The sequence below is a fragment of the Odocoileus virginianus genome, chromosome 25 (assembly GCF_023699985.2).
Source record: "Odocoileus virginianus isolate 20LAN1187 ecotype Illinois chromosome 25, Ovbor_1.2, whole genome shotgun sequence".
Classification (NCBI taxonomy): Eukaryota; Metazoa; Chordata; class Mammalia; order Artiodactyla; family Cervidae; genus Odocoileus; species Odocoileus virginianus.
In genome coordinates, this window is record NC_069698.1 from 41,252,646 (window position 1) to 41,279,738 (window position 27,093).

Sequence of the window (27,093 nt, forward strand, 5' to 3'; positions counted from 1 at the left end):
GAAATTCACTCCTTGGCAAATTTTTCCATACATGCATTGCATGTACAAATGGAAAAGTTCAGCCCTATCAAGAAAATAGGGCATTTTTAAATGATACTGCTTATAATATCTTGGTTTTTAATCTGATCCAAACAAATGTTTTGTTTTTCCTTTTCTAGTCATTACTCTCTTTACTCTTCTTAACTTCTAATTCAGTGCATATCTTTACTTCCTACTTCACAAATGAAATATAAAGAAATATTCAGACTTTAGAAAATGAACTGATTGTGTTCAAGGTCTAACCTGGACTCATGTCTAACACTTGGAAATCCATTGCACAAGGAGACATATGTACTGACAAAGCAAAGGACTTTGTCGGAAATGGGCACAAGGGTGGAGTGGCAAGGTAAGAGAGTTCTGGAGAGTTGCTCTGTGATGTGGCTACAGTCTCAGGTTTTAGGGTGGTGGGGTTAGTTTCCCAGCATTCTCTGGCCAATTATCTAGGCCCATATTTGGTCTGACGTGGGGTCCTTTCTGTTGGCATGTCCATCTCTCAGCTAATACAGATTCACAAAGATGAAAGTCAAATGTTCAGTTGTATTACTTATCAAAACAATACAAACTTAAACACTAGATGAAGACTCACCCAAGCTGCAAGTTTCCTAGCACCTCATTAGATAGTATCAAAGAGGGTGATTCATTTAAATTAAAATTTTCCAATAGTTAGACAACATTCATTTTCATGAAATGAGATAGAGTAATAGAAGGTGGAGAGAGGTTTAACTATCTTACACTTCCAAAAACTAACTCACTTGTTCATTGTAATAGAGATACATTAGGGTCTGCAAATAAAAAAAATATATACATATTTTTTAAATTTAGTTTTATGAAAAACTGGCTTGTTAAATACTTTGCACACTTGATTCATTCCAAAAGATGGTGGTTTGAATCTTCTGCCCACTTATGAGGGTCAGAATCTAGACCTAAGTCCGTATATAGCTGGAAGAGAGACTACAAATAAATAGTCTTCAGTTACTGAGCAGGGGTCCATTCAAACTTCCATTTATAGGTGTGTTTAGAATCCAAATAGGAGATAAATGGTGATTTCTGCCATGGTAATCATTGTTGTATCCTAAATTTAAAAAATACATTACTTTGTAATTACCACTTAAATTAGGTTTTATTAATACTTAAAGAAGGAGATCCTATCACTCTTTCTTTTTTATTTCCTAGTTTTATTATATGTTTTCTGCATATTATTTTCCTTTTTGAGAATGTATTCAGAATTTCAATATGACAATATGTAATAAATATATTTGTATGAGTCCTTTGTATCCTATTTGGGCTTTCATAGAAAATGTATGTATTATCTTTTCTATAATACACTTTATCTATTTTATATGATACTCAAAAAATTCTGTATGTTTTCTTCTGAATTATCTATATAAATTAAAAAAAATTTTTTCACTATTTCTTTCACTATGATAGTAATCCTTGGACTGCCCTAGTGGTACAGTAAATAAGAATCTGCCTCCCAATGTGAAGCAAAGTGAAGTCACTCAGTCGTGTCCGACTTTTTGTGATCCCATGGACTGTAGCCTACCAGGCTCCTCTGTCCATGGAATTCTCCAGGCAAGAATATTGGAGTGGGTTGCCATTTCCTTCTCCAGGGGATCTTCCTGACCCAGAGATGGAACCTAGGTCTCCTGCATTGCAGGCAGGGGCATTACCGCCTGAGCTACCAGGGAAATCCCAATGTAGGGTACATTGCTTCAGTCCCTGGTGCAGGAAGACCCCATATGCTGTGCAGTAACTAAACCTTTGAGCCACGACTACTGAAGCCTGTGTGCCCTAGAGTCTGCACATCACAACTACTGAGCACACATGCTACTGAAGTCTGTGCACCTAAAGTTCATACTCCACAAGAGAAGCTTCTGGATGAGAAGCCTGTGTACCTCAACTAGACAGTAGTTCCAGCTCTCTGCAATAGAGAAAGCCCTGGCACAGTAATGAAGATCCAGTATAGCCAAAAATAAATAAATAAATAAATGATTTTTTTTTTTTAAGAAGTAATCCTTAATCAAGAGACTAATAGTATCTGGAATATGTACATAAAATTTATGAATAAGTTTTAGAAAATACTGATGCTTTTAGCCGATAAATTAATTCTGCTTGAAGAGCATAACACTTAAGTTTGCATATGCATATTTTTATTCTTTGAAACATATTTTCTTGTTATATAAGAGGAAGAAACTATTATTTTAACTTTATATTTGCATAATAAAGAGAAGCAAAATATTAAGTATAATACACATATAGAGAAAAAGTGAGAAAAGCTTTAGTTCAAGACATTTACAAAGAGATCATTTATTTAGACATACTAGTGAGTTCTTAAAAAGAAAATCTTTTGTGTTCTAGCTAGAGTAGAAAACTTCACCACTTGAGTTACTCAGCTCATTTGTTTCCTGACTTTTTTATTTCAAGTTAAATACTTGTAAGTTAGGTCATATAATTCAATGACCTTTAAAGTAAAATTGAAATATTTGATTTTACTGCTTTTCTTTATCTCTTTTTCTTTCACTACATGCAGCCTATAAATGCCAGTACAATTAATTGCCTAATTAAGGGGAATAAAAGCATTGCCTTTTGAAAGGTTTCAAATTTGTATATCCTGCTGGGGAGATTTTGCTTGACTACCTGACCTATATAGTCTGCATTTCTCATTGGGGAAAAAAATAAAATAAAATAAAATAAGAGGTCTATTTTGGAATGCATTTTTAACTTGATAATGAGTTCAACAAGACTGCTGTATAATTTTATCTTATTTTAAGGGTTTAATCCGAACCCCCTTTACAATTTAATCTTTTACCATAACTATTACATATACTCTTTAATAAAATCCATTATGTGTTTTATTTTTTTTCTGGATACAATTTAATAATATGGCACAAAGATAGGAATAAAGCAAACGCTAATTGATGTTAGATTATGATACAATGACATGCATTTCCCAGAATGAGGATTTGGGGAGTTTAACTTATAAGTTATACAGGGAAGCTGCATATCTAACAAACAATCATAATTTCTTTTACCATATCACTTGAAGAAAAGTAATATATATTTAGTTGTATATGCTTCACATTAATTTTATTTTTTTGGATAATCTTTTGTCTCTGAGTATCATGGCTTTCAGGTGTATCATATGGTCACATCATGTCAATTTTATAAGGTCCTACTTTACGCCTTAGATACATAGGCCTGGATGGAGGCCTAGAACCTTAAAACAGTGTGAGAATTTCTTGATATAATTGTTCTCTAGTTCATGAGTCACCCACCTGGTGGGTATGGGATTCAATTTAATTATGATTGGGCCCTTCCTACCATCTCCTTGCAGCTCGTCTTTGTCCTTGGTTGCATGGTAAATTTTGGTGAATACAAGGGCAAGATTTCTAGGTTAAAAAGAGGTATTATGTGATATTATAGGAAGACAGAGTGAGAGAGATTTTGTGATCAACCTGTGAGTGAAGAATAACTTGTGACCTAAAACTCAATTTAGGTATCTAAACTGATATCTGAACTAATATTTTAGGAATCAGTGAACTAAAATGGACTGGAATGGGCAAATTTAATTCAGGTGACCATTATATCTAATACTGTGGGCAAGAATCCCTTAGAGGAGAATGGAGTAGCCATAATAGTCAACAAAAGAGTCCAAAATGCAGTACTTGGGTATAACTGCAAAAATGACAGAATGGTCTCTGTTCAATTTTTAAGGCATTCCATTCAATACCACAGTAATCCAAGTCTATGTCCAAGCAGTAATACTGAAGCTGAAAGTGAACAGTTCTATGAAGACCTACAAGGCCTTCTAGAACTAACACTAAAAAAGATGTCCCTTTCATCATAAGGGACTGGAATGCAAAAGTAGGAAGTCAAGAGATACCTGGAATAACAGGCAAATTTGGCCTTGGAGTACAACAACAGAATGAAGAAGGGCAAAGGCTAACAGAGTTTTGCCAAGAGAATGCACTGGTCATAGCAAGCACCCTCTTCCAACAACACAAGAAAAGGTTCTACACATGGATATCACCTGATGATCAATACCATAATCAGATTGATTATCTTCTTTGCAGCCAAAGATGGAGAAGCTCTATACAGTCTGCAAAAACAAGACTGGGAACTGACTGTGCCTCAGGCCATTAACTCCTTATTGCTAAATTCAGATTTAAATTGAAGAAAGTAGGGAAAACCACTAAACTATTCAGGTATGGCCTAAATCAAATCCCTTAGACTATACAGTGTAAGTGACAAACAGATTCAAGGGATTACATTTGATAGACAGAGTGCCTGAAGAACTATGGACAGAGGTTCGTGACATTGTACAAAAGGCAGGGATCAAGATCATTCCCAAGAAAAAGAAATGCAAAAAGGAAAAATGGTTGTCTGAGGAGGCCTTACTAAGAGCTGTGAAATAAGAGAAGTGGAAAGCAAAGGAGAAAAGGAAAGATATACCCATTTGAATGCAGAGTTCCAAAGAATAGCAAAGAGAGATAAGAAAGCCTTCCTCAGCCATCAATGCAAAGAAATAGAGGAAAACAACAGAATGGGAAAAACTAGAGATTTCTTCAAGAAAATTAGAGATACCAAGGGAACATCTCATGCACAGATGGGCTCAATAAAGGACTGAAATAGTATGGACCTAACAGAAGCAGAAGATATTAAGAAAAGGTGGCAAGAATATACAGAAGAACTGTACAAAAAGATCTTCATAACCCAGATAATCATGATGGTGTGATCACTCACCTAGAGCCAGACATCCTGGAATGTGAAGTCAAGTGGGCATTAGGAAGCATCACTATGAACAAAGCTAGTGGTGGTACTGGAATTCCAGTTGAGCTATTTCAAATCCTAAAAGATGATGCTGTGAAAGTGCTGCACTCAATATGCCAGCAAATTTGGAAAACTCAGCAGTGGCCATAAGACTAGAAATCATCAGTTTTTATTCTATTCCCCAAGAAAGGCAATGCCAAAGAATTCTCAAACTACCACACAATTGCACTCATCTCACATGCTAACAAAGTAATGCTCAAAGTTCTCCAAGCCAGGCTTCAACACTATGTGAACCAAGAACTTCCAGATGTTCAAGCTGTATTTAGAAAAGGCAGAGGAACCAGAATCAAATTGCCAACATCCTTTGGATCATAGAGAAAGCAAGAGAATTCCAGAAAATCATCTACTTCTGTTTTATTGATTATGGCAAAGCCTTTTACTGTATAGAGCACCACAAACTGTGGAAAATTCTTCAAGAGATGTAAATACCTGACAACCTTACCTGCCTCCTGAGAAATCTGTATCCAGGTCAAAAAGCAACAGTTAGAACCAGGCATTGAACAAAAGACTGGTTCCAAATTGGGAAAGAAGTAAGTCAAGGCTGTATACGGTCACCCTACTTATTTAACTCATATGCAGAGTACATCATGGGAAATGCCGGGGTGGATGAAGCCCAAGCTGAAATCAAGATTTCTGGGAAAAATATCAATAACCTTAGATACGCAGGTGACACTACTTTTATGGCAGAAAGTGAAGAAGAACCAAAGAGCCTCATGATGAAAGTAAAAGAGAAGAGTGAAAAAGCAGGCTTAAAACTCCACATTCAAAAAACTAAGGTCATGGCATCCGGTCCCATCACTCTATGGCAAATAGATGGAGAAAAAATGGAAACAGTGACAGATTTTATTTTGGGGGACTCCAAAATCACTTCAGATGATAGGTGCAGTCATGAAATTAAAAGATGCTTGCTCTTTGGGAGAAAGATTGTGACCCGCCTAGACAGCATATTAAAAACCAGAGACATAATTTGCCAACAAAAGTCCATGTAGTCAAAGCTCTGGTTTTTCCAATACTCATGTATGGATGTGAGAGTTGGACTATAAAGAAAGCCTAGCACCGAAGAGTTGATGCTTTTAAACTGTGGTGTTGGAGACTTTTGAGAGTCCCTTGGACTGCAAGGAAGTGAAACCAGTCAATCCTAAAGGAAATCAGTCCTGAATATTCATTGGAAGGACTGATGTTGAAGCTGAAACTCCAATACTTTGGCCACCGTATGTGAAGAACCAACTCATTTGAAAAACCCTGATGCTGGGAAAGACTGAAGGCAGGAGGAGAAGAGGACAAAAGAGAATGAGTTGGTTGGATGGCATTACCAACTTGATCTTCATGAGTTTGAGCAAGATCCGTGAATTTATGATGGAAAGGGAAGCCTGGCATGCCGCAGTCCATGGGTTGCAAATTTCTGACACAACTGAGTGACTGAACTAAACTGAACTGATCTAAACTGATGATGCACACATGCATCAAAGAAATATCAAGTCATATTTCTCATACGATAAGGTTTTCTGGAAAGAGTATCACAGGTTTCCAGCAGTTCTGAAAATGGCTTGTGAAAACATGGAGTAATTACTGTCATTATTCTTGGGGAGAGGTTGATTGTTCCTGTGTATTTAGTATGTGGTTCACATGATCTGAACTTCCAACTGGCACCAGGGTATGGAGCCACATTGTATTAATGGCTTAACAAGTTGTGGGATGGAAGAGAAAGAGGGAGTTTGGGGCATGAAAATTGTAACAATTAAGCAAAAATGAATTCAGACTCAATTAAAACTTTTCCCAATGTTTGACTAAATTAAAATATCCCTTGATTTATTTAATTGTATTTTAACTTGCTAAAGTAAGCCATTATGATGTTCTAATGAGACCAGAAAATCCTTGTGTGCTGCAGTCCATGGGATCACAAAGAGCTGGACATGACTGAGCGACTAAACTGAACGAGACCAGTAAGGAGGGAAGAATTTTGACTGAATCCTTTGGTTGTCGGCTGTGACGGTGAATTGTACATGCCAACTTGACTGGGTCATGAAGTGCTTACATATTTGCTTAAACATTATTCTGAGTGTTTCTGAGAGGGTGCTTGTGGATCGGATTAACATTTAAATCAGTAGACTGAGTAAAGCTGATTGTCCTGCATGTTGTGGGTGGGCCTCATCCAATTAGTCACAGGTATGAATAGAACAAAACAACAAACTCTTCCAAATACGAGGGGAAAATCTCCTGCCTGAAGGCCTTCAGACTTGCAGATTGACTTTTTGCCTACCTTTCTCACTCATCCTGAAATATCAGTTTTCCCTGGGTCTTGAGCCTGCTGACTGCAGATTGAAATTATACCATCAGTTCTTCTGATACTTGAACTTTTGAACTCTGTCTGGAGCTATATCTTTGACTCTGCAAGATCTTTATGTTACTGATTCATTCTGCAGATCTGTAGATTTGCCAAATTCCACAATCACCACTTTTAAGGTCACACACACACACACATACACACACACACACACATTATTTTTTCTTTTTTTTCTCTACTTCTCTGGAGAACTCTTACAAATACATATGTTCAGCATTGTGTATTTTGTGAAGTGAAATGAGAATCTTGATCGCAATCAGTGATGTCTAGAACTCAAAAGAAGGTAGGGAATGTCTTAATAAGAATTCTTACATGACTTAACCACTGAACAACAATAAGAACCCAGTGTGGCTTCATTATGTGAAGAGACATGTGAGAATTTGATTTATATTATGGGCATTTGTGATGCACAAAAATCCCAGATTTCTTTCCCTCAATGGGGAAAACTTTCATATGGAAATTCTGTTGCTGCTGTTTGCCTGGCTAGATGGCCAGGTCACTGTCAGTGAGCAAAGATTCTGCAAAAATATGCAGATGAATCCAGTTGTTAGCCAAGATATTTGATGTTAAGATAAATGCATGAAATCTGACTACTGTAACTTGAATTCAGTATCTATCAGGGACCTTGGTCTGTGGTTTTCTTGAGTAGTTTTATCTGGCTCTGCTATCAGGATGAATATCTGATATTCATTGTTTTCATTGTATCTGGTATCAGTTGGTCTTTGTATTAGTTGGTCTTTGTATCAGCCAGTCTCCTACAATACGTTTGGAAGTGTTTCATTCTCCTTAACTTTTTGGAAGAGTTGGAGAATGATTGGCATTCACTTTTCTTTAAATTCTAGGTAGAATTCACCAGTAAACCACCTGGTCCTGGGACTTACTGGGATGGTGAGGGGGCGGGGGTGGGGGTGGGGTGGGTTTGGAATACTGATTTCAAATCTTTACTAGTTGTAGGTCTGTAAAAATCTGTATAAAGTCTTTCTATTTCTTTATATTCAGCCTTGGTAGAGTGTATGTTTTTGAGAATTTATTCTTTTCTTCTAGATTGTCTATTTAGTTGTCATATGTTTGTTCACAGTAGTCTCTTGTAAACTTTTAAATTTTAATTTATTTATCATTTATATATGTCCTCTTTTATTTCTAATATTGTTTGAACCATGTCTTTTTTCTTAGTTAACTTTTCTAAATGTGTGCCAATTTTTTAAAATCTTTTATAAAAAAATTCATTCCATCTTTAAATTGTTTTTCTATTAATTTATTTTTGCTATACTATTTGTTTCCTTCCTTTTCCTAAGTTGGGCTTATTTTGCTCTTCTTTTTCTACTTCTGTTAGGTTGTAGTTATTTATGTGATTTTTTTTTTCTTTTTAATGTTGGCATTTATACTATAAACTTTCTGTTAGTACCACTTTTGCTGCATCTCACAAGTTTTGGTAAGTTGCAACTTCATTATCTCAAGATATTTCCTAATTTCCTTTGGATTTCTTCCTTGGCTCACTGGTTTCTAAAGACAGTATGTTAAATTTCTATATATTTGTTATTTTTTCAGAAACATTTATTTAGCATGATTTCAATCATTCTAAATTTGTTAATATATGTTTTGTGAGGTAACATTTGATTTATTCTGAATAAATGTCCCAAATATGCTTGAAAAGAATGTATATAGGCACACCTCAAAGATGTTGTGGGTTTTGTTCCAAACCACTGCAGTAACCTGAAAATCACAATAAAGTCACACAATATTTTGCTATTGTTCCCCAGTGCATATAAAGGTTTCATTTATACTATGCTGTAGTTTTAACAAAAATACAAAACCAGAATCCATGAGGGTAAATAAGGCAATCACTTAACCTAGACTTGAAGGACAAGAGTGTGCAGTCAAAAAGTCTTCCTAGAGGAGATGAGACCTGAAGTTAGAGAAAAGGTAACCAATCTAAGGGATGGAAGCATTCTGTATGGCAAAGTCCACAGATGAGAATCTGGCCTGACCAAGGAACTCTATGCTGTGGGACTGAGCTTGTGGTGGGACAGCAGACACAACACAGGTTTGACTTTAATAATAAGAGGTGGCCGGATCAGATGGGCCTAAAGATACATCAGGCAAGAGGACTTCCCTGGTGGTACAATGGGTATGAGTAGATTCCCAAGATGTTCAGTGGTAAGGAATCTGCCTGCAAATGCAGGAGACAGAAGAGACGAGTGTTTGACCCTAAAATCAGGAAGATCTGCTGGAGAAAGAAATGACAACCCACTCCAGTATTCTTGCTTGGGAAATCTCATGGACAGAGGAGCCTGGTGGGCTACAGTCCATGGGGTTGCAAAGAGTTGGACACAACTGAGCATGCGTGCGCGTGCGCACACACACACACACACACACACACACACACATTTAGTGTGAAATAACATTATATCTAAAAGATGTACATATGTAATTTAAAAAGCACTTCATTGTTGAAAAAATTCAAACAATCATCTGAGCATTCAGTGAATCATAGTCCTTTGGCTGGTGGAAGGTCTTGTCTCAGTGTTGATGGCTGCTGACTGGTAAGGATGGTGCTTGCTGAAGGCCAAGCTGGGTGTGACAAGTTCATGAAATAAGACAACAATAAAGTTTGCCACATCAACTGACTCTCACAAATAATTTCTCTGTAGCTTGCAGTGTTGGTAGATAGCATTTTATCCAGCACAGAACTTCTTTCAAAATTGGAATCAATCTTCTCAGACTGTGCTCCTGCTTTATCAATTAAGTTTATGCAATATTTTGAATCCCTTGTTGCCATTTCAACAATTTTCAAAGCATCTTCACCAGTGATATATTTCATCTCAGGAAGCCATTTTCTTTGCTCATTCATAAGAAGCAACTCTTCATCATCAAAATTCTATTATGAGATTGCATCAATTCAGTCACATCTTCAGATTCCTCTTTTAATTCTAGTTTTCTTGCTTTTTTCACCACATCTGCAGTTTCTTCCTTTACCAGTCTTGAACCCTTCAAAGTCATCCGTGTGGCCTAGAATTAACTTCTTTCACACTTCTGCTGATAGTGAGATTTTGACTTCTTCTTATGAATTATGAATGTTCTTAATGGCATCTAAAATGGTGAACCCTTTCTAGAGGCTTTCTATTTACTTTGCCAGATCCATCAGTAAGTAGAATCATAATCTAGGGCTTCCCTGGTGGTCCAGTGGTTAAAAGTCTGCCTTGCAATGCAGGGACACCAGTTTGATCCTTGGTCTAGGAAGATCGCATGTGCCACAGAGTAACTAAGTCCTGTGTCACAACTACTAAGCCCACACTCTAGAGCCCACACACCACAAGTGCTGAGGCTGTGTCTAGAGCCTGAGCTCTGCAACCAGAAAAGCCACTGCAATGAGAAGTTTGTATACCACAAGAGTAGCCCCCACTTGCCACAATTAGAGAAAGCCTGCACCCAGCAACAAAGACCAAGTGCAGCCAAAAACAGCTAAATAAATACATAAAACTATATTTTAAAAAGAAGCATCACAATCTAGACTAGATTACAACCTTATAAAATGTATGTATTAATTCACAAGACTTGAAAGTGAAAATTACTTCCTGATCCATGGACTGCAGAATGGATGTTGTGTTATCAAGTAGGGTAGCAGTTTAGTCACTAAGCTGTGTCTGACTCTTGTGACCCCATGGACTGTAACCTGCCAGCCTCCTCTGTCAATGGGGATTCTCTAGGCAAGAATACTGGAGTGGGTTGCCAGTTCCTTCTCCAGGGGATCTTCCCATCCTGGGAATCAAACCTGGGTCTTCTGCATTGCAGGAAGATTCTTTATCAACTGAGCTATGAGGGGAGCCCACTGTTATCAATTATGAGAACAACATTAATCTCATTGCGCATCTCCATCAGAACTCTTAGGGTTCCAGGCACATTGTCAATCAAACAGTAATTTTTTTGAAAGTTTTTTTTTTCTCCTAAGCAGTAGCTATTACCAGTGGGCTAAAAAATGTTTGGTAAACCATGTTTTAAACAGATGCACTGTCATACAGGCACATTGTTTTTCCTATTAGAAGCAGAGACGGAGTAGATTTAGCATGGTGGTGGTGGTGGTTTAGTCACTAAGTCATGTCTGACTCTTGTGACCGCATGGACTGTAGCACTCCAGGTTCCTCTGTCCATGGGATTCTCCAGGCAAGGATATGAGGTGTGCTGCCATTTCCTTCTTCAAGGGGACCTTCCCGACCCAGGAATCGAACCTGGGTCTCCTGCATGGCTGGCAGATTCTTTACTGACTGAACTACAAGGGAAGCCACCATAGGATTCCTGAAATAGTAGATGAACATTGGCTTCAACTTAAAGTTACCAGCTTCATCAGCTCTTAACAAAAGAGTTAGTCTGTCCTATTGTAGCTTGAAGCCAAGCATTAACTTTTCATTTCTAGATATGGAAGTCCTAGATGACAGCTTCTTCTAATATGACTTTTATCTACATTGAGAATCTGTTATTTCATGTAGGCATCTTCATTAATTATCTCACCTAAATGTTCTGGACAACTTGCTGCAGCCTCTGAATCCACACTTGCTGCTTTGCCTTGCAGTTTTATGTAACAACGATGATTTCTTTCCTTAAACTCCATGAACGAAACTCTGCCTACTCCAAACTTTTCTTCAGCAACTGCCTCACCTCTCTCAGCCTTTACAGAATTGAAGAGCGTTATGGCCTTGCTCTGGATTAGGTGTTAACTTAAAGGAATACTGTGGCTGGTTTTAGACCACTAAACCTTTCTCCATTTCAACAATAAGGCTGTTTTGCTTTCTTATCATTAGTGTGTTCACTGGAGCAATGCTTTTAATCCCCGTCAAGGACTTTTCCTTTATGGTCACTGCTTGGGTAACTATTTGGTACATGAGACCTAGCTATTGGCTTATCCTGCTTTCTTCTTTCCTTCCTCACCAAACTTACTCACTTCTAGTTTTTGATTAAAAGAAAGACATGTGATTTTTTTCTTTCACTTGAACACTTGTGCATTTATTAATTTGCCTAGTTTCAATATTCTCGTGTGTCAGAAAATATCAGGCCAGAGGAGGATGAGGTGGGATAACAGTCAGTCAGTGGAACAGTCAAAATACCCACAACAATTAATCTCACCCATCTCATACAGATGCAGTTCCTGGTGCTCCAAAGCAATGCACTAGCACCAGCAAAGATCCCTACTCACAGATCACCATAACAAAAACAGTTGCAAGGAGACCATTTAAAATACCGTGAAAAAAACCAAAATGTCACACCGAAGCACAAGGTGAAAACAAGCTTTTGGAAGAATGGCGCTAATAGACTTGTTCAATGCACAAACCTTCAGTTTGTAAAAATTGCAATATATGTGAACCACAGCAAAACAAAACACAATAAAATGCTTTATGCCTGTATTTTATGCTATTGAGTGGAATATTCTATATGTGACTGTTACGTTCATTTGGTCTATAGTTGATTCAAATTCTTTCTTTCCTTATTAACTTTCTTTCTGTCTAGCCATTATTGAAGGTGGGATATGAAGCTCCCTACTAAGAGTGTGTTGCTACATATTTGTCCATTTAGTTCTGTTAATATTTCCTTCATATATTTCAGTGTTCTAATATTAGCACATATGTTTATAATTGTTATACTCTCCTGATATACTTACACTTTTACCATTATAATGTTCTTTGTCTCTTTTGATTATTTTTGACTCCAAGTCTATTTCATCTAATACAAGTATGATCACTTCTGTTCTCTTTTAGCCACCATTTGCATGAAATATCTTTTTTCTTTTGAATTGTTTCATATTCACCATAGGTGTATTGTTAAATCTACTGAGTCACATAAGCAAAATCCAGTTGGATCGTTTTTTTTAAATCCATTTAGCCTATCTATGTCTTTTGATTTTGAAATTTAATATGTTTATATTACAACAACTATAAGTGATTTACATATAACCATTACAGTGCTACAGTTTTCTGTATTTGATTAGTTATCTTTACCAATAAAGATATTTACTTTTATATATATTTTTTTTTATTTATAAGATAAAGCTTATATTTTCATAAGCTTTAGCATTGCTGTTTTGAAACTTTTGGTTCAATTTGAAAATTCTCTTTAACATTTCTTATAAACACATCATGGTGATAAACTCGCTCAACTTCTTATCAAGAAAAGTCTTTATATATCCTTTATTTTTGAAAATAATTTTGCCAAATATAGTATGCTTAATTGGCAGGTTTTTTTTCCAATAATATTATACCTGTAAATTAATATGAAGCCTAAGAAAAAAATAACATGAAGACTTTAATATAATGACTGGTTTCTAAATGGTCAAATTCCTCTTTTGTTAAAGAGGGATGGTTAGTATACTGTATAGGTATTTATCATTCTAGCTTACTTCATTCTGTATAACGGGCTCCAGTTTCATCCATCTCATTAGAATCAAAAACCACTACAGTATTGTAAAGTAATTAGCCTTCAACTAATAAAAATAAATTTAAAAAAAAGTGGATGGTTATATAACCATGAAGATTAATGTCATGAAGTAATAAAACATTTAGAGAATTGAAATTAAGATGTATGATTGTTGGAGCAAATAGAATTCAGCCATCATTTTACGAATTGACAATACATGTGAAAAAGGATGTGTGAGATATTCTATTTGTCAAACTGGCACTCATATGAAGTGAATTAAGGAAATTAATGTAAAAATATACAAAAAGGTTTAGTCTCCTTATATATAGGATTTCCTGCTTAGAGAATTATGTAGTTAGAAATTAGAATTGAAAAGAAGTGAAAAATATTCTTCTGGAAGTACTGGTAAAAATCATTATTTTCTTGTTGGCTTCTCCTTTCATTTCCTTCTGTCTCTGAGGATGATCAAATAAAGTTTTGCCTTGCCTTGAAACTTTTCCCATACCTTCTGGAGATGATGAAATTCACTGTACAGTTTGAGACACTTGTATTGTAAGACAACAGTAGATCGTTATTAAGTTCAGTGTTCTCTTCAGAAGAAGAGCTTATAGTTTCTGGTCTTACATTTAGATCTTTAATCCATTTTGAGTTTATTTTTGTGTATGGTGTTAGAAAGTGTTCTAGTTTCATTCTTTTACAGGTGGTTGACCAGTTTTCCCAGCACCACTTGTTAAAGAGGTTATCTTTTTTTCCATTGTATATCCTTGCCTCCTTTGTCGAAGATAAGGTGACCATAGGTTCATGGATTTATCTCTGGGCTTTCTATTCTGTTCCATTGATCTATATTTCTGTCTTTGTGCCAGTACCATACTGTCTTGATGACTGTGGCTTTGTAGTAGAGTCTGAAGTCAGGCAGATTGATTCCTCCAGTTCCATTCTTCTTTCTCAGGATTACTTTGGCTATTTGAGGTTTTTTGTATTTCCATACAAACTGTGAAATTCTTTGTTCTAGTTCTGTGAAAAATACCGTTGGTAGTTTGATAGGGATTGCATTGAATCTATAGATTGCTTTGGGTAGTATAGCCATTTTGACAATATTCATTCTTCCAATCCATGAACACGGTATATTTCTCCATCTGTTTGTGTCCTCTTTGATTTCTTTCATCAGTGTTTTATAGTTTTCTATGTATAGGTCTTTTGTTTCTTTAGGTAGATATACTCCTAAGTATTTTATTCTGTTTGTTGCAATGGTGAATGGTATCTATAAAACTCCTAGAGGAGAACATAGGCAAAACACTCTCTGACATAAATCACAGCAGGATCCTCTATGACCCACATCCCAGAATTTTAGAAATAAAAGCAAAAATAAACAAATGGGACCTAATGAAACTTAAAAGCTTTTGCACAACAAAGGAAACTATAAGCAAGGTGAAAAGACAGCCCTCAGATTGGGAGAAAATAATAGCAAATGAAGCAACAGACAAAGGATTAATCTCAAAAATATACAAGCAACTCCTCCAGCTCAACTCCAGAAAAATAAATGACCCAATCAAAAAATGGGCCAAAGAACTAAACAGACATTTCTCCAAGGAAGACATACAGATGGCTGACAAACACATGAAAAGATGCTCAACATCACTCATTATCAGAGAAATGCAAATCAAAACCACAATGAGGTACCATTATACGCCAGTCAGGATGGCTGCTATCCAAAAGTCTACAAGCAATAAATGCTGAAGAGGGTGTGGAGAATAGGGAACCCTCTTACACTGTTGGTGGGAATGCAAATTAGTACAGCCACTATGGAAAACAGTGTGGAGATTTCTTAAAAAGCTGGAAATAGAACTGCCATATGACCCAGCAATCCCACTTCTGGGCATACACACCAAGGAAACCAGATCTGAAAGAGACACGTGCACCCCAGTGTTCATCGCAGCACTGTTTATACTAGCCAGGACATGGAAGCAACCCAGATGCCCATCAGCAGACGAATGGATGAGGAAGCTGTGGTACATATACACCATGGAATATTACTCAGCCATTAAAAAGAATTCATTTGAATCAGTTCTAATGAGATGGATGAAACTGGAGCCCATTATACAGAGCGAAGTAAGCCAGAAAGATAAAGACTATTACAGTATACTAACACATATATATGGAATTTAGAAAGATGGTAACGATAACCCTATATGCAAAACAGAAAAAGAGACTCAGATGTATAGAACAGACTTGTGGACTCTGGGAGAAGGAGAGGGTGGAATGTTTCAAGAGAATAGCATTGAAACATGTATATTATCTAGGGTGAAACAGATCACCAGCCCAGGTTGGGTGCATGAGACAAGTGCTTGGGCCTGGTGCACTGGGAAGACCCAGAGGGATCGGGTGGAGAGGGAGGTGGGAGGGGGGACCGGGATGGGGAATACATGTAAATCCATGGCTAATTCATTTCAATGTATGACAAAAACTACTGTAATGATGTAAAGTAATTAGCCTCCAACTAATCAAAATAAATGGAAAAAAAAAATTATTCATTAAATACAAAAAAAAAAAAGAAGAAGAGCTTAGTAAGTGCTTGTGGTATTATCAAAAGGAATATAAAATGAGCTAATTAGTTTATAAAAATCAACTTTTAAATTGATATTGCCTAGTTTATTAGAGAGGAAATGGCAACCCACTCCAGTTCTTGCCTGGAGAATCCCAGGGATGGTGGAGCCTGGTGGGCTACCATCTATGGGGTCGCACAGAGTCGGACACGACCGAAGCGACTTAGCAGCAGCAGCGGTTTATTGGAGGGAGTTTGATGGCTCAGGGGTAAAGAATCTGCCTGCAGTGCAGGAGACCCGGCCTAGATCTCTGGGTTGATAAGATCCCCTGGAGGAGGGCATGGCAACCCACTCCTGTATTCTTGCCTGGAGACATCCACGGACAGAGGCGCCTGGCGGGCTCAGTCCATGGGTTTGCACAGAGTCGGACGTGACTAAGGCAAGGAAGCAGCAGCAGCCGCAGTTCGTTAGAGACGTATTCAAAATGATTATATAGATGTCCTATTTCTATTTTGTGTTTTGCTATATTAACTATCCATAGTTTAAGATTTTGATAATTTATTCTAAGGATAATATGATACAGTATATGCTCCCTTATTCTATGATCAGACTATAATCCTGTGATTAAAGTGTTTTGGATATCTAATTATTTCCTAAAAATAAACTGTCTGAATGGGTTTAGTTAGGCATTTTATCATATAATATAATCTGAAAGCCAAATTTTTCCAAAAATGCCAAGTCAGATATCACATTTGTATTATCCATCAGGTTCTATAAGAATTACCATATCAAAATAACTTTTTATTGTATTAAAATAACTTACTTTCTAATTTAATTAAATCCATATCCTTCTTAAGTTTAAATATACTTTTGCATACTAAATAACATAAGCACATGTATAAAAAATTACATTTAAAACATTATTTATCCTTTTTCCTAATGTATACTGTGTTTTCAAGTTGGATTTTTAAATTCAGATGAATAACGTTTAAGTTTTCTATAGTATTCTCATTATCCAAAAACAGTCACCACTGAGATTAGGTCTCAATCTTTTATATTTATAGGGTACACAGAGAGGTGTAAAGCTGTAGTGTTATATCCATGGGTATGGATATATACATAGGTATAATTACAAAATATGTTTTTACAAAAATAATATTTTTAGTATTTCATGAGCTGTACTTTTATTTTTGAGCATATTAATTTTTCATGTTGGTATTTTTATTGCGTTTCAATAATTATTTAATTTCCCATTATATGACTTATCATAAAAATTTTGCAAGTTTGTAATATTGGATATTCAGATTATATCAATTATTTATATCAAATATTTCATTTAAATAATACTGTATTGAACATCTTTATATTTAATATGTTCACAGTTTCTCATTATTTTCTTAGAAATATATTTATAGTGCTCATTTATCTTATCAAAATGGAAACATTGCTTAAATCACTCCAGATATTCTTATTTATACATATTTAGTAATCTAATAATTTTCCAATATTTCTTATTAAGAGTGTTTTCTTTAATCTAATAAATAAATATGTAAAATAATATTTTCAAAGATATTGCATAAAATTTATGTTGATAAGTATTGAAAATAAAAACATGACTGATATTTTCTGGACTCTACAACCAATGTAAACACTATTGTATGGAAAATAATCTTGCAAAATTCCTTGTTATTCTTAAGTGAAACATAGATTCCATTACACTGTATATCCTTCTACTGAAATATTGATAGCTACTCATCACAGAAAACATCTACAGAAGAGTTAATTGTTTTTGGAGTAGAGGTGAGGTAATGATGTCAGTGAGTTATAATCTAAGTGTGAAAATAATCTTATATTGCAATGTGGATGTTCTTCACTCTGAAATAAAAATGTCTAAACATCTTTCAATCAATTAAAAAAATCATTGAGTGACATCTTCAGTTTCTAAATAACAAACCTGAACAGTAATAACCATTATAAATGTGTCTAGCTATCTTTTATAGTCTCCAGTAAATATTTACAAAATTGTCTTATATAATAATGTGAAAATTTTTAAAAACTTCAACTGCAAGCAATGTGATTTATTTGAGTCACCACAATGTAAATGAATAAACTGAAATTATAGCCTGAAATGCTGAAGGCTATTTGCAAGAAGATTAAAGGACATACTACCGCCAGGTGTTAAAAAGTGTTTAGGGAAAATATTTTCAATATTTCTGACAAGTAAGTACCAATCTCATTGCATTATGGTTAAATGAGATGTGTAGTAATTAACCAAATTATACATATGTTAATTTATTAACTGCAGCACACTTTATTTTAGAATTTCAAGCACTTTCACAAGAAGGAGATAGATATTGTTGTAGATGAGGCTCTCCAGGGAGAAATAGGTTAGTTTCTCCTGTCTCTTACCTCTGAATCTGTTATTACATCTCTTCTTTGACCCTGGTACTCCTGTCTTTCTAAGGATTCTTGAGATTTCATTGGGCCAACCTGGATGATGCAGGAGAATCTTGTTGTTTTGAAATCCTTAATTATGTCTGCGCTGTTCATTTCGGCGTATGATGCAACATATTCACTAGCTAGGAAAATTAAGATGGCATTCTTTGAAGAAACAATCTGCTATAATTCTCTTGACTTTGAATCTGTTATTGTTTTTCCTATTTATCACATCTTTCTTTTGTTTTTCATTTTTTTCAGCCTTCTTTAGTTTGAACATTATTTTTGAATTCATTCTATCTCCCTTCCTATATACTAGGAATAAAGTTGTTTTTACTTCTGTGATTACCGTCCATGGGGTTGCAAAAGATGGATATGACTCAGTCCTCAGTCACTAAATAGCAACATACAGCTTTAGGTTGTCACAAAACAAGTTTTCTTTTTTTTTTTTTTTTAACAGTAGTATGCTTCCATTTCTTCCTACAAATCTTTGGTGATATTCTTGCCATATATACTATAAGCTTCAAAAATATCAATTTTACTCTAAATTTTCAATTGAGCATAAGAAATTAAAGCTTTTACAGTTATATCCATACAGTTATCATTCATAGTATTATTTATCTTCTGTCATGGATCTGGGTTTCTACCTGGAGATATCATATTTTCTTCTGTTTGAAGAACTCCTTTGAAATGTTTGTAGTTCATGTATGTTGATAGTGAATTTTTTAAGATTTTATAAGCTGTCTTTATTTCACTTTCCTTTTGAAACGTATGTCACTTGGAAAGTAGATGTATTTTCAAAGATTGTTGTTGTTTTGTTTTGGTTTTTCAATTATGTTGATCTAATTGGATGAAAGAATGCTTTGCTTTGTTTGGTCCATTTTGGTTTTTAAAGTATTTTAAAACTTTCAGTTTGCATCAATCATTTTTTCATCAACTTAGTGTGCATTTTTCTTAACTATGGAATGTATTTCTCTGCATCTTTGAATGCCCTTAATTTTGATTCCATGCCAAATAAGGTAAGTGTACCTTGTTACGTGCTGATTAATTGCATTATTTAAAAATATTCTTGAGGGTTGTTTTCCTTTTTTTTTTTTTTAGATGTAGTTGAGTTACTTGAAATCAATTGATCCTCTTGCATCTAGATTTTAAGATTTCTTAGTATGATGTTTAATCTCTGGCTAATTTTTCATGACTACCAAGGTAAGGTCTAAATTTTCTATTCTATTTAACATCCATCAAGTATAAGGTTTTCTGCTTTTCCCACATGTGTTTTGCACAGTTCCTTCTATTTAGATGTTAACTAGGTCTTTCTCCAGTCTCCAGTGGATTCCTCACTTGTGTGGCCTAATCTGTACTCACATCTACACAGAGTGATGAAAAATTTGCAGATCTCCAAAGTTCCTTTCTAGGCAGCTCATTCTTCCCTGGCTTTCTCATACTCTGCCCTACAAACTTTACTCATCTGGGTTTCCCTGGATTGCTATCTCAATTTCCTCAACTCAGGGTGACTGTGGATACTTCCTGGGTTCTCCTCCTTGTATTATAACATATAAACTTTGTGGTTAGTAAGCTGGAAAAATTTTAGGGCTCAATTAATTTTTTCTCCCAACTCTTAAAGATCATCGGCCTCCCTTGCCTATTAAGCATTGTTTTCTAAAGTGTTGTTTTATATAGTTAGACTAGTCTTTCAGCTCTTCCAGTTCAGAAAATGTTCCCTGTTATTCCAATAGAAGTACTTTCACATTTTTTTCAAACTTGAAATTTGAGCAATTTTTAAATAATAGTAAAATTTCAAAAATACAAACAACATCCCTCTACATTCTATTTAATTCATTAGAATATTTTAATATTTTACAATATTTTCTCCTTCTCAATATTTAAAAACTTTTGCGCCACTTGAAAGAAGTTGTAGAAAGTATATGGTCAGCACTCAGGTTTATAGACATCACCAGTTCTTTGAACCTGCATACTTCTATAAATAAATATCCTATGGTTTCTGAAGATTTAAAATTGTCTTTAATCTTTTTTCACATTCAAATTTTAAATTAATGGCTATTTCTGTAGGGGCAGCACAGAAAGAAAATGAGTTCTAAGTTTAATTTGCTAAAAGATGTACTACTTCCCTAAAGAATAGTGATAAATGTTTAAGATACTCATTCATATTGGTTTATATTCTAGTACTCACTGACCATCCCCCAGTACATTTGAACATTAACATCAGTGTGCAGCAGTGAATTGATATAAGTGGTTCATGGTGTTTCTCTGAAATGTATCACTTCCAGCAAAGTCTGTTGAAATCCTCTTTAAGTTCAATGCATGTTGCTTAAAATAGTATTCACATGGCTTGTTCGGCAATCTTGATGGTTGTAAAATAAGTAAAAATGGACTATGCCATACATGTAAAGCTAATATAATATTGGAAGTCACCTATACTTCAAGAAAACTATGAAATAATGTACTAGAATTCTAAAGGCAAACTTTGTCTTTAGAATTTTAATCTAACTGGTTTACTGCAGGAATAAAATATCTTGTCTCACAAATAGTTGTAAAAGTTCCTACTATCCCCCAAGAAGTTATTTCTTAATAATAAATATTTATCAAATTGTGACCATATTTGCAATATTTTCCTGTGAAATTCTAAAAGTTTCTGTTTTAGTCATTACTCAAATGTTACACTTTAGAATTTTTTTTTTTAATAAATCTGCAAGAGTGCTCTAGTAACTTATTTCTAGCCATTGTGCAACATTATTAAGTAGTATTGAAATGGTTATTTGCATATTCAAATGTATGCATATACAAAATATTGGAAAACTTATACATTATCTTAAAGAAACATCATATCATGGCTTAGAAAAATAACAGCTTCAATCACTGATAAAACTTACAGTTGAATATAATTCCCCCAACTATAATCAACAGTATAATCAAGCTTTAGTATATTATGAGTAAATAACTTGAATTTTGTAAAGCCCCATCTTTATGTACACTGTGGTGCTATCTGCTTCATTATCATTATGAAGATTGACTTGTTAAGCTGTTAAGGTTGCAGTATGGTAATGAACAGATAATTACAAATCAATTGCAATCAATCAACAGTTCCTATAACTTCCCAGACTTTTCTTCCTCAGATTATTAAGTTGGATGTTATAATGTTGTCACTTAATTCATTCAGATCTGGTGGGCCATTTTCCTAGCATAATTTTATATCATGACAGGAATTTAAAGTGAAATGAATCAATTTGTTGCTATTTCAAAGGAACCATTGAATTCAATCTTTTAATAAACTAAAAATTATATTGCATTTTAATAAATTTAAATGGTAATATGTAAAGGAACAAATTGCTAATCTATATGTACTGTATCACTATATTAAAGAGAAAACCGATGAACACCAAGAAAACACTATGTATGAAAATTATGTATATGTATGTTAGTAAGATCGTTTTATTTTTTATTTTTATTTTTTTTACAGTTTTTACAAATATTTTGTTTATTTTAATGAAGCTAATACAGACACTGTCCATTTAAAACCCATATCCCAGGCCAAAAAGTAGAAATAAAGTCAAAAAGAGCAGTGTTCTGTTGCATACACTTCTGCATGAATAACTTTAACTGCTAATGAAAATTAGATCTTTTCTGGGATCTTCTGACAAGATTTTTCTTTTATCTTAAAATGCTTTCTCTTCAGTGAAACCATCTTTGGAGTTAGTCATTATTCTCTGTCATTTTGACTCCAACTGGATATTCCTCTTCTTTTGGTCCAGACCCTCAGATCTTAAAAGTAGCTTCAAGTTAAGGAAAGGTCATTTTTCCACAGTTCTGTTTTCCAAAAAACTTCCATCTCCCACTGAAAGTCATAGTCCAGGAGTGAAGCAATCACATGCTAGAACTTCAGGGCCAATTGGAAAGTCATTAGGAACACTTGCATTAGTCGATCTTATTTATCACAAGCCTGCAAATACACAGTCCTGGAAAAGGCGGGCTCTATGCACACATGTAATTTTTAAAAAGGAGAGAGTGATATGAAGGGGGCTGAGGTTTGATCATCAAAAATCAGCACAATGAAAAGAAACAATAATGAATAATGGGCACTAGAATTCAAATTACCAGATGTTTTAAAGAGATGGGGTGCCAGTTTTCAATTCTGTTTTGAACACCATTACAAAAGAACTATTTTTAAAAATAAAAAAGGATTAAGGGGAAAGAAAAAAAAATAAAAAGAATATCTAAACCGTTGAATGACCCCCTGTTTGTTCCTGATAAACTTCAATCACATCTTCTTCCTCCATTCCCAGTTCTTTTGGAGTGTGATTATCAGCAATTATCTGACCTTCAAAGAGAAACCTGAGTGAATTCATGGGAACTCCCTGTCTTTGACAGTATGATTCTTTGAGTTTCTTGAGATGTGTCGTCGTTTTCACTTTGAAGTGAATCTCACTGCTATCCTGTCCAATGACTTTGAGTTAAATATATTCTCCTTCCTTGTTATCCCCCAAGTCCTCGGTTGAAGGTTTTGCTTCCTGGTCAGACATGGTGACAGTGGCTTCCCCCGGGGTCTCCTCACACCAGCTGCCTCAGGTAGGTAGAACCTCGCTCCGGGGTTTACAAATCCGTCAGATCGTTTTATTTTTAAGTTTCATCTTTGTTGTTTAGTCTGTAAGTCGTGTTCAACATTTTTTGTGACCCCATGGACTGTAACATGCCAGGCCTCTCTGTCCATGTGATTTCCCAGGCAAGAAAACTAGAATGGGTCTCCATTTCATTCTCCAGAAAATCTTCCTGATCCAGGAATGGAACCCACATCTCCTGCATTGACAGGCAGGTTTGTTACCACTGAGCCACCAGTGATGTCCTCTAGAACCGTTAAGTCTCATCTATTTCTCCCTCATTCCACCTCCATTCACCTTAAGATTTCCTTTGTCCCTGTGAAATTAATTAGTGACTTAGTTCATTACATTTGACCAGTATGGTTTTGTGAGTAAATATATACACACATATTTGTGTGTATACTTTTGTGTGCCAGTGTACAATAAAATACTCAATACTTAAAACTGGAAAGTAATGAATAGATTTTTAAGTCAATTCCTTGTTTTGTTTTGTCTCAAGTTGAAGCAATTGAATAAGAAGATAAATTAACTTTTAATTGTTGGCAGGATATCCCCGCTTGGCATTTGTTTTTCATTTATAAAATTCCTTAATACAATAAATTATTGAAAATAAAATTTTATATTTCTATATTTGAGTGTCTACATATGAGTATAGTATAATGTTGCATCAATTAAGAAATCACAAAGTTTGATAGAATATTCTAATATAGAGAAAATCAATGGGGGTTGTATTGCCCAATGTAATCTCTAGTAGCAAGTGAATCAGTAGAATACAGGGAATATATTTCTCACATGAATATCTGACATTAAAGAACCAATGTTTGAAAATGAGAGAGGAATGGGTCTGAGTAATTTATGCAAAAGTAGGACAATTATCTTATGCATTAGTAATGCAGCTTGCAATTTTAGCAACCTTTCTTTCTCTCACAGCTGAAGAGAATTGGAAAGATGCCTTAATCATTTCCACATCTGAAAGCCTTTATTTTCCTTTATGTTGGCTGGCAGCCTGGCATGGATCAGTAAGGTCTGTGCCTGTCCAGATGCACAGAAAGCAATTGGCATGTCCATTTCATTTGTTTCTCTCTTGCCTTCAACTGCTACATTCATCCATTTTCTGGCTGTCCTTTTAATATTTGACACCAATACCAGAAAGTGGTCATGTGCTCTATGGTAAATAGGATAATGGCATAAAAATCTTGGAAAAAAGACATCAAAATAGGCATTTCAATATCAAAAGAACTCTAATCCCCAGACAATGCTCATTCTCTCCTAGATAAACAGCTGCTAGATTAACAGAACTATTTTAAAAAGTCAATTTTCACAGTGTAAAACTTGTCAGTAAACATTGATCAAGGTAATTCTCTCAAGATTCATTATTAATTCTATATAAACATATGTCATGATTGTTTGACATATTCATTGGGAAAAGGGGAAGGCAACTGGCAGAAAGTTGAAAAGATCAAGTTGGCTTTTTCTGCAAAGCATGGATTCAAGTGTACAAGTGTACTCCATAAAAATTAGATTGGTGTCAGGATCAGAACAGGAGGCTGACTGGCTGGGTCCAAGTGTGTGCTGGAACTGGTCCTTGAAAGCTGGCTCATGAAAGCAAATTTTAGGGAATTTCACAAGTCAATTCTTGAATATACCCATCCTTATAAAGTGAATTTTAGCAAATTAGAATGAAATAAAATATTAAAATCAAAAGTAGTAAGTATGTGGGCTTTTAATCTCAACTCAATATTCAATAAGTTTAATTTTATAGTTTAAAATTATTATCCATCAGTTCAGTTCAATCGATCAGTTGTGTCTGACTCTTTGCAACCCCATGGACAGCAGCACGCCAGGCTTCCCTGTCCATCACCAGCATGGTTATAATATTTACATCATGGAGAAAAGCAGAAGTACAGATTGGTAATAATATATATCAGCTTGATCCTTGACCTGAGACTTGGAGCCTAGAACTTAGATGTGACTATGGCTCAGTGAGTAAAGAATCTGCCTGCAATACAGGAGACATGGAGACCTGTGTTAGATTCCTAGGTTGGGAAGATACCCTGGAGGAGGAAATGGCAACCCACTCCAGTATTCTTGCTTGGAAAATCCCATGGATGGAGAAGCCTGGCGGGCTATAGTCCAGAGAGTCACAAAGTCAGACACAATTGAGCGACTAAACAAACACATATATCCTTTACTGGAAAGATCTTCTAAGCTAGAACAGTAGAATCTCTGTGACAAAAGAAAGCAATTAAAGACTAAAGAAATTTTATCAATGGGACTTGGCAATGGAATTAATCAATATAAATAAATATTTAAGCACTGAAGAATAGGAAATTAATGCTCATAGAGATAAAAAAAATGCAAGGTATCTTACAAAGGCTGACAACCAATACACCTTTCATCACTGAGCTGGCCTTCTTCAGAGACAGACCCGTGACTGTAATATGTTCATTCATTTAGAAACAGATAAATACATACACAAATAAGGCTGATCTATATGCTGGTCATGAATGTATTTTTATATTAAGCAAATTTTTTATGGCCTTTCACCTTCTGAACTGATTATACTCTGAAGTAGAAATAAAACAACAAGCAAGTAAATAAATATATCATGAACTGTGGAAAGAAAAATGAATTAAGAAGTAGAGAGTGATATAAATGAGAATAATTATGATGGGACTGTAAATTGAATTAAATAAAGCAATAATTGAAAACTTCTGATAGAAAAGGATACCAGTGGATATTCTAATCACATTTTTCTCCTTGCTAAAAGTTAATATGTAACCTGAATATTTTGCTCTAAGTGAAAATTTCTCAAGTAGAGCCTATCTTTCTACCATACGTGATTACCCTAAACACTTGATCCCAGGGTTGAAAAGATCCCCTGGAGAAGGAGATGGGAATCCAGTATTCCTGACTAGGAAATCCCATGGGCATAGGAGCTTGCTGGGATACAGTTCATGGAGTCACAAAAGAGGCAAACATGACTCAGCGACTCAACAACTAACTCTGTCTTTGAGCCTCAAGGAAAATGCCCTCACAGACAAACACTCTTATTTACAAATTGAGCCTTTTTCCTTCTCTATAATTCTTGCCTTGAGATTTTAACTTCAGGTCCCATTCCTTTGGGCTTCCCAGGTGGTGCTAGGTGGCGGGGTGGGGGGGGGGGAGACAAAAAAACAAACAAACAAACAAACAGAAAATCTGCCAATGCAGGAGATGAAAGAGACCAGGTTCCATTATCTGGTTAGAAAGATCCCCTGGAGAAGGGCATGGCAACCCACTCCAGTATTCTTGCCTGGAGAATCCCATGGATAAAGACATCAGGCAGTCTTCAGTTCATAGGGTCTCAAAGAGTTGGACAAAACTGAAGCAACTTAGCATGCACCAATTGCTTTTGCTGCCATTTGCAGCAAAAAAAATTGATGCATATTATTATAAAATGATCAGTCATATAGGGACTCATATCATTTTTATTTTAAACAAAATTTTAAAAAGTGAAAGTGCATTCATATGATGGCCAAAAGAAAGCATGCATGTATGATATGTATACATATATACTTACTTATATATAATATCAGTTCAGTTCAGACACTCAGTTGTGTCCGACTCTTTGAGACCCCATAACTGCAGCACACCAGGCTTCCCTGTCCATTACCAGCACCCAAGGTTTGCTCAAACTCGTGTCCATCAGGTCTGTGATGCCATCCAACCATCTCATCCTCTGTCATCCCCCTCTCCTCCTGCCTTCAATCTTTCCCAGCATCAGGGTCTTTTTCAATGAGTCAGTTCTTCCCATCAGGGGGCCAAAGTATTGGAGTTTCACCATCAGTCCTTCCAATGAATATTCAGGGCTGATTTCCTTTTGGATAGACTGGTTGGATCTCCTTGC

General features: G+C 35.4%; 3 pseudogenes; all 3 read right to left on the reverse strand.

Moving 5' to 3' along the window:
* Positions 1-9,623: 9,623 nt before the first annotated feature.
* Positions 9,624-10,827, reverse strand: LOC110141431 (tigger transposable element-derived protein 1-like; annotated as a pseudogene).
* A 152-nt stretch (positions 10,828-10,979) lies between these two features.
* On the reverse strand, positions 10,980-18,708 carry LOC139029634 (tigger transposable element-derived protein 1-like; annotated as a pseudogene).
* Positions 18,709-22,076: 3,368 nt separating this feature from the next.
* LOC110141430 (small ubiquitin-related modifier 1-like) lies at positions 22,077-23,206 on the reverse strand (annotated as a pseudogene).
* Between the last annotated feature and the right edge of the window lie 3,887 nt (positions 23,207-27,093).